The sequence below is a fragment of the Hyaena hyaena genome, unplaced genomic scaffold, assembly GCF_003009895.1.
Source record: "Hyaena hyaena isolate Hyena2069 unplaced genomic scaffold, ASM300989v1 scaffold_127, whole genome shotgun sequence".
NCBI classification, from domain to species: domain Eukaryota; kingdom Metazoa; phylum Chordata; class Mammalia; order Carnivora; family Hyaenidae; genus Hyaena; species Hyaena hyaena.
The window spans coordinates 2784520-2801498 of record NW_024080758.1 but is presented as its reverse complement, the minus strand read 5'-3'; the positions used below and the strand labels follow the sequence as shown (position 1 = coordinate 2801498).

Below are 16979 nucleotides of genomic sequence, written 5' to 3'. Positions count from 1 at the left end.
CATTCATTCCTTGGCTTCGAACCCTACACGTAAGCTAGCTATCTTGAGATTTGCTGTTTTTGCTTATTCTCTTCAGAGTAACATTCTGAAAAACACTGTTAGTTAATTTAAAGATTTCGCATCATTGGAGTCCAATCTATCGATGTGCCGACGATGTAGTGAGTAAATTCCCAATGTGGTGAATAAACTGAAATTTACTTGTCATTTTGCCTTGTTTCTTTCTCCTGAACACACTGAGAATAGTTTATATCATGACCAGAGAGGTCTAACTCTCTTGAATTCCTCTTTGGGGAAATAACAACACTTTTTACCCAAAGGTATTTATTTTTATCACTTTTTGGGATGTTTTGGGGATTTGGTGATTACATGCCTATGAAGTTCCTTTGTTTTAGATTCTTAGAACCTCCTGCTCAGCCTCTAATTGCTACCTGTCCCATCCGATGACTACCTTTCTGTTTGGGAATCTAGTGCCTTATGAAAACTAAAGATACTTTTTGTACCTTCACCTTGAGACAGCATCTCGGTGTGCACTGACCCCTGAATAAGGAAGGGTGGTGAGAGGTGTTCAAAGGCTCTTCTTGGGACAGGACACTCTATATGCCGTTGAGGACATTTGGGGAGTTGAGGCTCATCATTTGAGGAAGTGTTTTTACAGTTCTCTGCTGCAGTGCGTAGCCAGTGCTGTGTCCCCTTGAGCTTAGTTAAGACCCCGAGTGTTTACACTCTCCTACAAAACGTACTGTTGGCACGGGTCCACTTTCATGTATCTCTTGCCCAGATGCTAGCTGAGCTAGGAGCAAGGAGTGTACCTTGCCTCAGTCACTAACGGGAGCGTCTCAGAAGCTAAGATCACAGTCCCCTCAATAGTTTGGTTAGAACTGTAGCCATCGCCCGTTCCCTCCCCGTTTATCTCTTCAGCTTCATTCATTAGCTTGGGAAAATCAGCTTTCTGACTTCTTGGGCTGATCTTGGTCCCGAGGCAGCCACGTGTTATCATTGTGTCTTGTCAATTCCTGTCGATCTCTTTTGCTTCATGACAGTCCAAATACATACTGACCATCATTAATTCTCATTCCTGGGAGTCTTGGTAACTTTTTTGTTGTCAACTCACTGTTCTCTTAATCCTTTTCTTATTGTGCCTTGTTTCCTTCGGTTTCATTTTTTTCTCCACTTCTCAAGGTGATTGGGAAATGGAGGAAAAATGTGCCTCATGTCTTTTAGGCTTGCTCTTCAAAGATAATGCTCTGGTTTCTTTTCCCACCATTGGTAACTTACTAAAACTTTTCCAGAAAAAGATTAATTCTTGTTTGGACTGTCAGGCTTTTCATTGTCTCTGAATTTCAGAGTTGGCAACTTCACATACGCAAATTCAGTTATGCTTGCTGTAATTATCAACCCCTGATTCCTTTAGCAAAGATGTTCTGTTTTACATATAGATGCAGGGGAACAAAATAAGGCTGGAGGGAAAGAATCACTTGGAGTTCTATTTTTTTTTTATTTAAAGTAACTAATTAGAGCTGCGTACAACCCAAGAAAAGGAAAACTTGTCTCTTTTATTTGCGACCTTGAGCAGTAGGTTCCCTGTTGAGTCTCACGAATCAGGCAGTTCCCGTGGGTTTTCCTCGTGAAGGCAGTACTGAGAGCAGTCTTCACAGAGGACAGTGCAGAGGAAGTGGGGAGTTTTCATGACCAGACCAACATAGGTAGGTAGGATTTTCCTATAGTCACTAAAAGTAGTTTTTAAAAGATCTGAAGAGGAGCATCTTGGTGGCTTAGCCAGTTGAGCATCTGACGCTTGATTTCAGCTCAGGTCATTATCAAGCCCCATGTTAGGCTCTGTGTTGGGCATGTAGCCTGCTTAAAATTGTCTCTCTTCCTCTGAGGCCCTCGGTCCCTGTCTCCTTCTCATGCTTGCTCGCTCTCAAAACAAAACAAAACAAAAACAAAAACAAAAAAACCCATCTGAAGAGTGTTTTTGCATCATGGAAAAATGATCACTGAGTGAACAGTTCACTTTCAGATCTTCATCTAGTCAAGGAATGCGCTGGGCTCTTGACTGCCAAGGGCCCTGGCTGGTGTTTTAGGGGGACGCCCCCCCCCCCCCGTCTTGGCATTGAGGGTAATACGTGTGATGCAGAAAACCTGTGTCCTATGTCTGTTTGGTTCCTGTGTAGTTTCTGTGTATGTCTTTACACATCTTTCTTCTGTTCTCTTGTATGTTAAATCATCCCCAAGGCCAGTGCTCTCTGTGAAAAACAGCCCACTCAGATTCCAGAACATTCAGTACCTGTCTGTATGGTTTGTCATTGGCTTTGAAATCCATCTGCTACCTCTCTACCCAAACTATCCTGCTAAGTGCTTTCACTTGGATAATTAGAGAGAGCCGTGTGGGAGGTGGAAAAAGAAATGTGAACTTGGGCTTTAAAGTAACTAATTTAAATTCCATTCCAAGGGAAACAGCACTGCTTAACTTGGTATCAAAAGAAGATGCTGGGAACACACGTGCATTAAGCCCCCTCCCGAGTGCCGCCAAACGTGGCAAGACCGTTGGCTTTGCTTTGGCAACGTAACTTTAGACCAAGGTTGTGTTGTGGCTTTGGATTTTGGTGACTTACGGTTGAGGATGGTGAGAGGTAAGGACTGGAAGTGGTGGTGAGTGAGCGTGGGTGGTGCTGAGAGAGGAGGAGAGCAGCCCAGTCTGTTTAGCGGGAGGAGCTCGGAGAGACAGAGGGCTGGTCAGGAACTTGGGCTCTGATGTGGCTGTGGTGACACCAGTGTCCTGTGCTCAGCCGTCAGCCATGTAGAGCACAGCTTGAGTTCTGCGAGAACATGGACGTAGACACAGTGATACTGGGTCTCATGAATGCCAAGGTGGCCATTTTTCACCGTTTTGTATTCCTGGGGTTGGAATCCAGTTCACAGCCGACAGCCTGGCATCATTTGCTAAATCTTTTTCTTAGTGGAACACAATAATATGGTGCCTCTGCCTACGGAGTGTGTGTTACAGGCGACGGACTTTGGTAATAAGGATGCTCTTGCTGCTATTTACTGAGCGTCCTGTGTGCCAGGCACCCTTCCAGGGCCAGTGTCATTGTGATCTCACTGCGTTCTCCCAGCTTTTCTGCTTTGTAGCTTTCTGGTAAATTCTGGGTCTTTACTTCAGGTTCTTTCCGGTCAAAGTGAACCGGCCTGTAACGTAGAAGAAGTGCAGACACACGCGTAGCTTAGCACATTGCCACCCACATGAAAACACTAGCGCCCTGAGGTCTTCAGATGTGATCAGGTGGGATTGCAAAAGGCATTTCGTGAACAACGAGAGAAAACAATTTGGGTGGGGGGGATGGGAGGAGGGCCGGAGCAGAAAGGAGGGATTCTTTTCAGTTCTGTCTCTGATTGCTCCGTGAGTGAATGCCTGTAAATCCCGTGACATTCACATGACACAGTGTTGGGGTTTCATTGTCTCTCTCTTCCTTTCATTGTGGCATGAATTCGGTGATGGTGGCCGGCTGCGCTCAGACAGTGGGAGAGTGGACAGTGCAGAGGCCATGTGTTTCCCCGCATGCCTCGCCGCTGGCCTTGGGTCACCCCCAGTCCGTCCGTGTGGACGATCGGGGCGCGGGCGGCCAGCGTGCCCCCCAGGGTGCGGGCGAGCCGCAGAGCCCTGCGCTTCTGGCTCCATCTGACGGTCTAGAGCCCTGCCCAGCTCATCTCTCGACAGAGTGGCTTACAGAGAAATATGGCCAATCATCAGGAAAACAGTCGTGGCCGAGAAAGGCTAAAATTTTTCTGAATTAGAGAAAGACGTGACGTTTTTACTTGTTTCACAAGGCGAACTGGTGAAAGGTGTGATCTCTTCTCCTTCCTTCCTGGTGTCTAGGCTGTGCCTGCCGCCTGAACAGCCCATAACGAATGAATAAGCCTCTGTTTCTGAGCACGGGGGGACAGCCCTGTCCCAGACCTTGCGGGGACTCACCCCCTTCTCCCGGCCTGGCTTGTGTGCAGTTCCTTCAGGGCGGAGTGCTCGCTGGGACGGTTATGTGGACAAGCTGACTTCTGCGGATGATGCACCCTTAGCATGAATAGTGTATTGGTTTCCCTCAGCCTTCCTCCCTCATCCTTAAAGTGAAGACACTGCTCTCGGAGCTGCCTTGTGAGGGGGCTGGAGACCCCGAGACACCTCGAACCCGAGGGCCTCAAGATGGAGCGCGTGGGGGGCTGCGTGGGGACGGGTGCCCTCAGGGAGGCCTTCGCCTTGCTGGAAACGGTGGGCTCAGTGGTGTGCTTTTTAGTGGCCGCAGCGGGTGGTGGAGGAGAGCTCTGAGGGCCGGCGGGTCCCCGCACCCCCGACACCCAGTCCGGATGGCGCCCCTTCAGGTGCACCCTGCCTTCCCTGTTCCTGCTCTTTGGCTCTTCGCAGGATTACATCGTGGCTTTGAGGCACCACTCTGCCTTGTCCCTCCTCTGCTTCCAGTGACGTGGAGCAAGAACAGGACACGTTTTGTTTTTTAATGTTTAGTTTTGAGAGACAGAGACAGAGTACAGGTGGGAGAGAGGCAGAGAGGGAGGAGACACAAAATCCGAAGCAGCTCCAGGCTCTGAGCTGTCAGCACGGGGCCCAACGTAGGGCTCGAACTCCCGAATTGTGAGATCACGATGTGAGCCGAAGTCGGACGCGCAGCCGACCCAGGTGCCCCAGGACAGGACACATTTTAGATGTTCGTAATGTTTTCTTAAACCAAAGGGTGCGGCAGGCAGTTTTTCCCCACATGTTGTGGCAAAGCCCCGTGTCTCCACTCCTTTTACTTCCCGCTGTTTTCTCTTGTAACGTCTGCTATTCTCAGATGTCACCACCTTCAGCTTTTGGAAGCCAGAGTGTAATCCATATGGGTATCACGTTTATGCCAACTTTCTTTGATGTAGGGAAAACATTTTTCAGAATATATAATTAGGTTGCTATTTCCCCACCGTGTCACACAAGGAGTAAGAAGTGTGGGTTACCCTTGTGTTTCCAGATCACGGGTGCCCCCTCTGGCGTCCCTTCAGGGAGCCTTCCCTGACGTGTCCCAGCTGAGCTGCTGACCCATGTGCTGGGCTCGGGTGCAGTTTGCACAGGAGTTATTGCCTCGCACCTTTGTCCCTTGGGTGGCGTCAGGGTCACTGAGGGCAGGGTTCCTACTGACACCTTCCGTAGCCCCAGAGCCCAGTCTGTGTGGGTCATTGAGTGAGTGCTGATTATACGGAGGGGGGAGAGAGAAGAAGGAGGGAAAGAGAGAAGAAGAGATTTCTCCTTCTGCTGCAAAATAGCGATTGCCTTGGTTTATTAACAATGCGATATAGGAGTCACAAAGGCTAAGAAACTCATTGGTATTGAATGTACTCTGTCCGCAGCCATTTACTGAGCATATATATATATATATATATTTATATTTTATTTTTTTAATGTTTTATTTCTATGAGAGAAAGAGAGACAGCATGAGCAGGGGAGGGTCAGAGAGAGGGAGACACAGAATCTGAAACAGGCTCCAGGCTCTGAACTGTCAGCACAGAGCCCGTTGCGGGGCTCAAACCCACAAACCGTGAGATCGTGACCTGAGCCAAAGTCAGACGCTTAACTGACTGAGCCACCCAGGTGTCCCCTAATGTTTATTTTTGAGAGAGACAGAGTGCAAGCTGGGGAGGGGCAGAGAGAGGAAGATACAGAATCTGAAGCAGGCCCCAGGCTCCAAACTGCCAGCACAGAGCCCAACGCGGGGCTCGAACTCACGAGCCGTGAGATCATGTCCCAAGCCGAAGTTCGCCACCCAACTGACTGAGCCACCCAGGCGCCCCTGAGCAGAGATTTTTTGAGCACACTCAGCGTGTCAGGCCAGAGTGAGTCGAGGCGGCAGGGGAAGTAATGAAATAGAATTTCTCTCTTCTGAGAACTCACATGTAAAGAAATGGCTGACAAACAGGACGTGGGAGTAGATGGGTGGGCAAGCCAGGGGGGCACAAGCCAGAGAGCCCCCTACCCCCAGCGAGTCAGAAGGCCTCCCCCAAGAGGACAGCTTTGAGCTGGGCCTCGGAGGGTCATGGGGGTTCAGTAGATGAAGGGGGGGACATCGAGGCACAGGGGCCTGGCCTGCAGAGACACGAGGTGGGAAGAGTGAAATGCAGGGGACGGCACCAGCAGGCGAGAGAAAGGATGAAGCTGAGAAGCTTAGGTCAAGACCAGATCCCGACTCAGCGGTCAGCCTCCACCTAGGCCGGGGCCTGTCTGTCTTTTTAAAAACCCATGCATTTAGGGGCGCCTGGGTGGCTTAGTCGGTTAAGCGTCCGACTTTCACTTAGGTCATGATTTCGCGGTTCGTGGGTTTGAGCCCCGCGTCGGGCTCTGTGCTGACTGCCGGCTCAGAGCCTGGAGCCTGTTTCAGTCTGTGACTCCCTCTCTCTCTGACCCTCCCCTGCTCACGCTCTCTCTCTCTCTCTCCTAGAAATAAATAAAACATTTAAAAAAATTAAAAAAAAAAAAAACCCATGCATTTATTTTGCTCTTAATCGGGAGCCCCACAAACTAGTTAAGAAGTGTTTGCCGGGGCGCCTGGCTGGCTCAGTCGGTTAAGTGTCCAACTTCAGCTCACAAGTTCGAGCCCCGCATGGGGATCGCTGCTGTCAGTGCAGAGCCTGCTTTGGATCCCCTGCCTCCCTCTCTCTCTGCCCCTACCCCGCTTGCGCTCTCTCTCTCAAAAATAAGCAAACATAAAAAAACAAACATACATACTCACTCAAAAAGGAGTTTATTAAACTTTACTTTCTGCAGTGGATATTAAAAAAGAAAAGATGTATTTAATCTGCCCTTCCAGATTCCCTCCTCTCTGTGTTCCGATGAACGCTGAATAGAGGGAGGGGACCTCCGTTAGGAATCTCCGCAGGTCACCACTGAAGTGGTGCGAGGGCAGCATGGTGGCATTTTCTCTAGCGGCCGGCTCAGGAATCCATTCCGGACAGAGGCCGGGGAGAGTGCCATCATCATGGTGTATTCATCATGGTGCCTGAAGAGGCTGACGATCAACTAGAAATCTGGCTGTCTGGACGAGTGGCTGGAAGGAAGTGGGGGTGGGGGGGTCACTGATTACGAGCTACCTCTAGAGAAATGGGGGCTGGGGTGGGAACTAAGCCTCGTTTCCTGTTCTGCTTCCTTCTGTGCTCCTGAAAACAGAGGAGTCACCCTGCGAGATCACAAGTGGGACCGGCTGACCTCAGAGGCTAATTTCTTGTAGACTCTGCCTTGCACAGAGTTGTGGCCATCATCCGACCCGTGTCCTGCCCTTGTGTCCATTGTCAGGGACTGGGTGTCCGTGGGCCTCCCCAGAAGGATTGACCCACTGAGGTGCCCCCTTGTCTCCTGCCACTGCCTGCCAGAAACAGCCCTGGCTGCTAGCCCCCCAGACACCTTCGTGCCCGTGCGGCTCATCCATGAGTCATGCGCTCTTGTCATGCCGTGATGTGAGGTACATGCTTCTGGGGCTTCATGATTTTGGGGCTTCACTCCCTGAGATGTCAGGGGTGACCAGTGTGACAAACCCTTGCCCAGCAGAACTGCTCCTGGAGAGAACATTTGCCTTAATTTCTGCATCGTGTAACCTCAGCTCACGACGGAGTTTATCTTTCACTGAGGATTACACGAAGCAGTTGGTTTGTATTCAGTTTTATCTTCCACACGGAACACGTTTCCTCTAGTTTTCTTTCCTCCATTAGCTTGATGGGAAAACACATGATTTGAGCTGCCGTCTGCCGTGTCCAGTTCTGCCTTCGTCAGGTGACACACCTCGCGTACTTTGTGTAGGATTTTAGCCCTGAACTAACAAAAATTATCGTGGAGAGTGCTGGCCTGCCTGGGGGTAGGTTTTTGTTCTAATTGCACGGAAAGAGAATAATGAAACTAGATTATCACAGAAGAGAACGTTTTCAGAGACTCAAGCTAAACAAAAGAATCTAAGTGTTATCTGTGGGGGAAAGTTGGGTTCGTTGTGGTAATAAACTTCCTGGACAGGAGCACGCCTGGATGAAATGTTTAACAGAAAGGACGCTTATGGCAGAGCTATGGAAACTATAACAATATCCTGTAATAAATTATTTAAGAATATCAGTATTTCTGAGCCTCGGGATGTGGGAGGAAAATTAAACAATGGAAACCATGTTAAGAGTGTTTTATACTTTGATACATACTTGACAGACCTCTATTGCAAGTGCTGTTTACATCGCTGAGTTCTAAGGACATGCAGTGCCAGGAATATCCTGAGGGGAAGCACAAAGAAAATGGGCAAACTTGTGCATATCCTTCCTGTTTTGCTTTCTGTTATCTGGGGCAGTTGTTTAAGGTATAATGGGTTCTGCCATGAGGAAAGCCCTTCGGAATAGGAAAGTAGGGGTGGGTTTCAGAAGACAGACATGTTGTCTAAAAGGGCTTCATTTTGTGAATCCTCACATGCTGACATTTGGTAGTTGACCTTGGGAAGGATTTAAAGTGGGAAGCGCAGTTGTATGAGTGCTATGCCCTTGCTTCTGACATTGGCCCTGGTGTTCATTTTACCCTTTGCAAGTCAGTTGCAATACTTTGTTGAGTATTTTGTGTGTCTGGTGTGCACCGTTTGTGAGCACAGCTGGAAACATGACCGACACCATCACAGTTGTGGGAACAGAGAGTACTTGAATGTAGAGGGTCTGGGACGCATGTGCAGGCATATTGTGACACGGGACGTGGTAAAGGAGTGCTCTCAAGTTAGATCATTTCGTTTTCCACTTGGCTTGTGTCCTAAAGTACATTTTCAAAACCTTGATTAATATTCACATAATATAAGGACAAATTTTTACTTTTCCATTTAACAAGAGGCATATGTGGTTTAATTTGTTTTAAATTAGTTTTGTTCAAAAAAGCATCGTTTATAATGCTTTTTAAAAGTGTAAGTGAATATTTTTGGTTTGGGTCTTAGCATCGTGCTTTTGTAGCCTGATGTTTACCAACCTCATAATCTATAAAAAACTAGCTGGGTTATTGGGGCGCCTGGGTGGCTCAGTTGGTTAAGCTTCCGACTTCAGCTCAGGTCATGATCTGGGGTTCGTGAGTTTGAGCCCCTCGTCAGGCTCTGTGCTGACAGCTCAGAGCCTGGAGCCTGTTTCAGATACTGTGTCTTCCTCTCTCTCTGCCCCTCCCCAGCTCATGCTCTATCTCTCTGTACCTCTTTGTTTCTCTAAAATAAACATTAAAAAAACTACCTAGGTTATTAAATTTTAATGGCTAGGTGCGAACACATTTCAAATAACACACAGGAGACTTCAGTAGTTTTCATGCCATCTGCTAAAAATAAGATTATATGACTACTAGAATAAGATTATTCTCCTTCTAGCATTTTCTAAATACTGGAGACATCTTAAGGTGGTTTGTAAGAATTTCTACCAGATAAAAGTCATTATAATGGAGTGCCTTGAGTCACATTTATAAAATTCTCATTTTTATGTCCTTCCTTAACTTGTTTTCCAACATCCTCACTTGCTGTCTTCAGCCAGGGGTCCATTAGGTTTGCCAGTGGAATAGCCTATGACAGAAACCTCAGGAACCTCCATGAGATCAGATTCCATGAGGCTGGTGGTACACACAGTGACAGGCCCTGAGCACACCTGCTCACAGTCTCCACGGGTGAAACAGGGCAGCTTTCTGCTCCTTCTCAACAAAGGGAAAATATATTGCACTAATGGTTTTATTGATTGATTTTATTTTTGTTTATTTATTTTGAGAGAGCATGAGAGAGTGAGCAGGGAAAGGGCAGAGAGAGAGAGAGAGAGAGAGAGAATCCCAAGCAGGCTCCTCGATGTCAGCTCAGACCCTGATGTAGGGCTGAATCCCATGAAGCATGAGATCATTACCTGAGCCAAGACCGAGAGTCGGTTGCTTAACCGACTGAGCCTCCCAGGTGCCCCTAGTCATTGATTTTAAAGGCTGAAGGTACCATAACCGTCCTTACTGTTGTGAACCTTCTGGAACACTTCTGCGAATTCGGGGATTTGTGACTTTTGTCCTTTGCGAAGTGCTGTCTCTTCACACCTGAGTCCACCTCCTTCCGCAGCTGGTGTGTGGACTGTAGACCGCCTGTTCTCAGGCCCAGGGAAGATGGTAAGCGAGTGACCAAAGGTGGGAGCAGGATATTGGGAAAGACCTGGGTCGAATCACGGAAGGCGTTTCAGTGTCTGCCGTGCAGATAGGAGGGATCAGGAGGTACAATTTTAAATCTCTTGAGGTTTATGAGAAGACTCTCAAAAAAAATAATTCCATGTTTAATAAAACATCAGTTGCCATGGAGGAGAATGATATACCCTGGCTGAAATACTTCCCCTGCTTCTAAAGTCAGAGAATGAATAGTGCTGGGGGTGGGGGTGGGGGTGGGGGTTATTTTATACAGAAGCCTCTGCTTTTGGTTTTCGTATCTGCCAGCTCTCCCTCCTTCCTTTCCTTCTATGCACAGACCTTAATAAAATAAATACAGTAAGCTCTCTTTTGAAAACTTACCTTTAGCCTCTCTAATTAATAAACTCTGTGTGTCAGATTTCTGTGTCCTGAGCACTCTTACTTATGCCTTAAATAGAGAAATTATAGAAGAGATGCAGATGGCCTTTGCAGAAACTGCCTTATGTTTGTGTTTAGAAACTGAGTTCCCTTTTGTAAGAAATGTTTTAAAATTAATATTTGTTGAAATTGAAAGCATTCTTTAGCGTAGGCTAGAAGCCAGTTATACCTACTTGCACACAGATCAAGTTCTTTGTAGAAGTGAGTAGTTAGGGTGAGGGGGTGCTGGGAAGTGGATCGCTCCTGCTCTAGGGTCGAATCACTGTTCACAATGGGCTGTGCGTTTTCTTATGGCCATTCAGCTTCGCCCTTAAAGGTGATGGTGTGTCGGCGATTTTCCCTAGTGTCTCTAATGCCTTCATTTCTTTTCTGCTACAACAAAAAACTTCTAATTCAGGAAACTTAAGGACAAATGTGAAATTTAAACATGTATATAAAACAACTCTCTGCAGTGTTCTCTTTGTGTTTTGGCATGATTGCTGCAGGGGAACTTTTAATCCGAGAACACAAATGTCAGGTTTTGGACCTAAAACCTGAACCATATGACATAGAATTTGGTTCATAGGGGCACCTGGGTGGCTCAGTCGGTTGAGCGTCCAGCTTCAGCTCAGGTCATGATCTCATGGTTAGTGGGTTCAATCCCTGCGTCAGGCTCTGTGCTGACAGCTCAGGCAGGAGCCTGTTTCAGATTCTGTGTCTCCCTTTCTCTCTGACCCTCCCCTGCTCATGCCATCTCTCTCAAAAATAAATAAAACATTAAAAAAAAGAATTTGGTTCATAGAATGAATGTGTGAGTGTGAGTGTGTATGTGTGTGTGTGTGTGTGTATGTGTGTGCACCAGGATAGTTAACATATAGTATTATATTAGTTTCAGGTGTATAATATAGTGATTCAACACTTCTCTGTATCACCCAGTGCTCATCCTGAGAATTATTCCCTTAATCCCCTTCAACTATTTCACCCATCCCCCTACCCACCTCTCCTTCTTGGTTTGTCTCTTTTTTTTCCTTTGTTCATCTGTTTTGTTTATCAAGTTCCACATATGAGTGAAATCATATGGTATTTGTCTTTCTCTGACTGATTCATTTGACTTAGCATTATTGCTCTAGATCCATCCATATTATTCCAAATGGCAAGATATCATTCTTTTTGATGGCTGAGTAATACCCCATTATATACATACCACAGCTTCTTTATCCATTTGTCAACCAGTGAACACTTGGGCTGCTTCCATAATTTGGCTATCATAGATAATGCTGCTATAAACATACATGGAGTGCATATATGTTTTTGAGTTAGTATTTTTATATTCTTTTTTTTTTTTAATGTTTTATTTATTTCTAGGAGAGAGAGAGACAGTGCGAGCAGGGGAGGGTCAGAGAGAGAGGGAGTCACAGACTGAAACAGGCTCCAGGCTCTGAGCTGGCAGTCAGCACAGAGCCCGACGCGGGGCTCGAACCCACGAACCGCGAGATCATGACCTAAGTGAAAGTCGGATGCTTAACCGACTAAGCCACCCAGGCGCCCCAGTATTTTTATATTCTATGGGTGTATACTCAGTAGTGGAATTACTGGGTCATGTGGTAATTCTATTTTTAATTTTTTTGAGGAAACTCCATATTTTTTTGAGCACACTTTACTTTTCCACATTGCCTGCACCAGTTTGCATTCCCACAAACAGTACACAGGATTTCCTTCCTCTCCACACCCTCACCAACATTTGTTTCTTGTGTTTTAATTTCAGCCATCCTGACAGATGTGAGGTGATATCTCATTGTAGTTTTGATTTGTATTTCCCTGCTGATGAGTGACGTTGAGCATCTTTTCATGTGTCTTTTGGCCGTCTCTATGTCTTCTTTGGAGAAATGCCTGTTCATGTCTTCTGCCCATTTTTTAATTGGGTTATTTTTTGGGGGGTGTTGAGTTGTATCACTTCTTTGTATATTTTGGATACTAACCCTTTATCTGATGTGTCATTTGAAAATACCTTTTCCCATTCAGTAGCTTGCTTTTTAGTCTTGTTGATTGTTTCCATTACCATGCAGAGGCTTTTTATTTTGATGTAGTCCCAATAGTTTATTTTTGCTTTTGTTTCCCTTCCCTTAGGAGCCATATCTAGAGAACTGTTGCTACAACCGATGCCAGATAAATTACTGCCCACACTCTTTTCTAGGATTTTTATGGTGTCAGATTTCACATTTAGGTCCTTAATCCATTTTGAACTTATATTTTTGTATGGTTTAAATAAGTGGGCCAGTTTCATTCTTTTGCATATAGCTGTTCAGTTTTCCCATCACTGTTTTTTGAAGACACTGTCTTTTTCCCATTGGATATTCTTTCCTGCTTTGCTGAAGATCAATTGGCCATATAATTGTGGATTTATCTCTGGGTTCTCTATTCTGTTCTACTGATCTATGTGTCTTTTTTTGTGCCATTACCATACTGTTTTGATTATAACAGCTTTGAGAATATCTTTAAATCTGGGATTGTGGATTGTGACACCCCCGGTTTTGTTCTTCTTTTTCATATCTTTGGTTATTTGGGATTTTTTTCATCTCTCCATACAAATTTTAGGATTATTTGTTCTAGTTCTCTGAAAAATGCTGTTGGAATTTTGATAGGTATGGCATTAAATGTGTAGCTTGCTTTGGGTAGATGAGCATTTTAACAATATTTGTTCTTCAGATCGATGAACATAAAATAACTTTGTGTGTTGTCTTCAATTTCCTTCATCCATGTTTTATAGTTTTCAGAGTACAAGTCTTTTATCTTTTTGGTTAAGCTTATTCCTAGGTATTTATTCTTTTTCGTGTAATTGTAAATGCGACTGTTTTCTTGATTTCTCTTTCTCTTACTTCATTATTAGTGTATAGAAAGTTAATGGATTTCTGTATGTTGATTTTGTATCTTGCAACCTTTCTGAATTATCAGTTCTAGTACTTTTGTGGTGAAGTCTTTAGGGTTTTCTGTAAATAGTATTATGTCATCTGGAAATAGAGAAAGTTCACTTCTTTACCAATTTTGATGCCTTTAATTTCTTTTTCTTGTCTGATTGCTGTGGCTAGGACTTCCGGTACTATGACAAAATAAAGTGGTGAGAGTGGACATCTTTGTCTTACTCCCAATCTTAGGGGAAAAGCTCTTAGGTTTTCACCATTGAGTATGATGTTAGGTGTGTGTAGTTCCTATACGGTCTTTATTTTGTCGAAGTATATTCTCTCTCAACCTGCTTTGTTGAGGGGTTTTATCATGATTAATAGAATATTTAAAATTTTACTTTAGTTGTTTTTACAAAATACAGAAGTCAGCAATCATTTGTGCTAGCTCACTACAATTATAGTATGTACAAAAGCTACAGTGTTATAAAGGCTTTTTAATATTTCAAAAGAAATATTGTGAAGAGTATGCATAACGTTATATTTAATAATTATAAGATAACTTAAATGTATGTTTTCATTTTCTGTCATAGTATTTTAAAGCAATAATCCAACTTAGGCTTTAGAAAGAATTTTTTAACTTAATTGCTTTTTTATTGAAGTAATCCTAATAATATGCTTTTTTAATGTTTATTTATTTATTTAGAGAGAGAGCGCACACATGCACAAGCAAGTGGGGGAGGGGCGGAGAGAGATGGAGACAGAGAAAATCCCAAGTGTGCTCTGTGCTGCTAGCGCAGAGTTGACATGGATTCAGACCCATGAACCTGAGCTGAAACCAAGAGTCGGACACTTAACCAACTGAGCCACCCAGCACCCCTATGCTATGCTTTTTGAAAGGCATCTTTGTGTGAAGTCTTCATTCATTAATCATTTAACCTGTGTAATTTCCTAAGACAACTATTTATACAAAGAAATACTTTGAAAAGTGCTTAAACTTTGATTTCTGGACTTTATTTCCATTCTTTTATTTCTGGATATAAAGAAAGTCCTTCATTCTCAGATTTTCACTTGAGCACATAAGGATGTATTAGTGAGTGAAACCAATTTTTTTTTTTTGAAATCACTATTTTTAATAAAAGTGGGAGTAGGCAGGGGCACCTGGGTGGCTCAGTCTGTTGAATATCTGACTCTTGATTTTGGCTCAGGTCATGATCTCACAGTTCATGGATCGAGCCTTGTGTTGGGCTCCCTCCATACTGACAGCATGGAACCTGCTTGGGATTCTCTCTCCCTCTCTCTGCCTCTCTCTGTCTCTCAAAACAAATAAATATTTTAAAATATGTATTTTTAAAAAGTGGGGGTAGGGAAAAAGTTAAACTGTTTTAGCTCAGGAACACTAGCACACAGCGCCTCTCAGGATAATACGAATGAGGAATTTGTTCAGTGGAACTTGGAAACCCCCTACCTCTATCGTGGAGTGAGGCAAAATGAGAGAGGAGGGTAGCCAACTGGTACCAGTGAAGATGAGAAGAGGAAAAGAAGGGAGGAAAGTAAACAAAGGAAAAGTTAATGCAAGAGATGAGGGGACTGTCATTCATTCATTCATTTATTCATTCATTCATTCATTTTGCACGTAGTTATTTTGTGCCCTGTGTACCAGGCCCCTGGCATTTTTTAAATGTTTTTTTATTTTTCAGAGAGAGAGAGAGAGAGAGCGCACAAGAGAGTGAGTGCAGGAGCAGGAGGGGGCCAGAGAGAGAGGGAGACACAGAATGTGAAGCAGGCTCCAGGCTCTGAGCTGTCAGCACAGTGCCTGATGAGTCTTGAACCCACGAACCGTGTGATCATGACCTGAGCCAAAGTCGGACACTTAACCGACTGAGCCACCCAGGCGCCCCTCAGGCCTCTGGCATTTTAAGTAGAGGATCAAACAGCCCCTCGTGCTCTTCTGATAGGTAAGCCTGTTGTCCACTGGACTAATGGAAAAGAGGATGAAACAAAAGATGAGCTAGAGTGGAGAGCGAGATCGTACAAAGGGATGTCAGAAGATTGGATACCTACAGACAAGAGAGATGGAAGATTAATTTCTTCTTCTCAGAGCGCAGACTATGTCCGTCTGTCATTTTCTGCACCTACTGGGTGTCTGTGACTTACTTCTGGCATCTTCTCCGACCCTTGTTCTAGACAGTGACCCTCCGGGGGCACTGAGGACCACACCCACACAACCATCCATCCATCAGAAAACCCTTAATTAGGGTCTTTCACATAAGAACCACCATCAGCACCCTGTGTGTCCTTTATACCGTAGGTGTGTATGGTGCCCAATAAATGGGTGAATAATGACCCCATGTGAGAAATGCCATTTAAGAGATGAGTAAGTGAGCTAAGGCCAAGGGATCAGGAAGTTCCCTGGAGGAAGACACAGCCAGGCTGCCTCTTCCCCTTGTTAGCTCTTTCTTTTTAAACATTCTGTCAGAATAAACCAATTTTGGAAAAGCCTTTAATGTGCTTCATAGCAGAAAAGATGTTTACATTTTGGTTTGATTCAATAGTTAACAAATTCGATCTGTTTGATCTGGTTTTTCATTGGTAGATTACTTTTGGTAAAGTCCTGATTACGCTTTAAACATATGGGTTCAAGTTCCTCTTTCCCACCCCCAAATTCATACCCATTTAAAAATGTTTAAAGTTTCCAAAAGAAAACACAAGATCTTTTGTCCCGTCTTTCCACCATCCATCTTATGCATAAATATGTACAGGCAGTGCTCTCTTGCAATTTAATGTGAAACACATGCCCTTCAAGCGATTTAACCAGTATGTGTTCAGAATACGTGTGTGCGCACCAGTTTATTTCCTGATTGGAAACTGCAGTTTGATGAGACTCTTAGGGGCAGCGCCACGGCATGGGTCACACTAGATTTCATGGAGGAGCTCTTTAGAGCAGTTGGCAGGGTCTCAAAGGACCCAACGCTTTTCATACATGACGTTCTTTCATGTAAACCTGATTTAGAGAAATTCGTTGTCACTGGTTTTTCCCTTTACAGCAGCTAACACAGGAAGCCAGTGTCCGTTTGTAGTCCCTGGTTCCTTTCGAGTCTCCACTCTTCTCGAAGGGCTTTGGTCTGCTTTGTCCTAATGCCCATCCCCAGCCCCGCTGCTGCCCGGAACTCTGGCGGCTGTGCAGCCTGGGCTGGGGCATCTGACGGGCCGTTTCAGACTGAGCACGGAGCCACTGGCTCCCAGGCCACTGCGGCCACACCTGTTTCTTCTACCCTCTTCCTCACGTCAACGGATGGCAGCTGTACTCTCGTTCGGGCCCACGCTCAGACCTGATCCTTGCCGCTTGCCGCTCCCCTGTGGGCTGTCCATGAGCAAATCGTGTTGGCAGCACCACTCCGGGCTCCCCACTTCTGCCACCAGCACCCCACCTCCAGTCTCACTGGGCTGCTCATCTCCTCTCCTTCCCCCTGTGTCTTCCTCTAGCCCCTTTCTCTGCACAA

General features: G+C 45.2%; 1 protein-coding gene across 3 annotated transcripts in view; it reads left to right on the top strand.

Annotated features, from left to right (window-relative positions):
- The window catches only part of SMYD3 (SET and MYND domain containing 3), a 695636-nt gene that overhangs the window by 523093 nt on the left and 155564 nt on the right, over nucleotides 1–16979 (top strand). The window contains exon 1 of one of the 3 annotated variants that reach the window (XM_039237507.1): nucleotides 1685–1703. The exons of 1 other annotated variant lie outside the window; for it this stretch is intronic. The gene's annotated coding sequence lies outside the window, so the exon portion shown is untranslated. Of the gene's footprint in view, nucleotides 1–1684; nucleotides 1704–15415; nucleotides 15435–16979 lie in introns of those variants that run through there. One more of the 3 variants, XM_039237508.1, reaches the window with a different exon arrangement.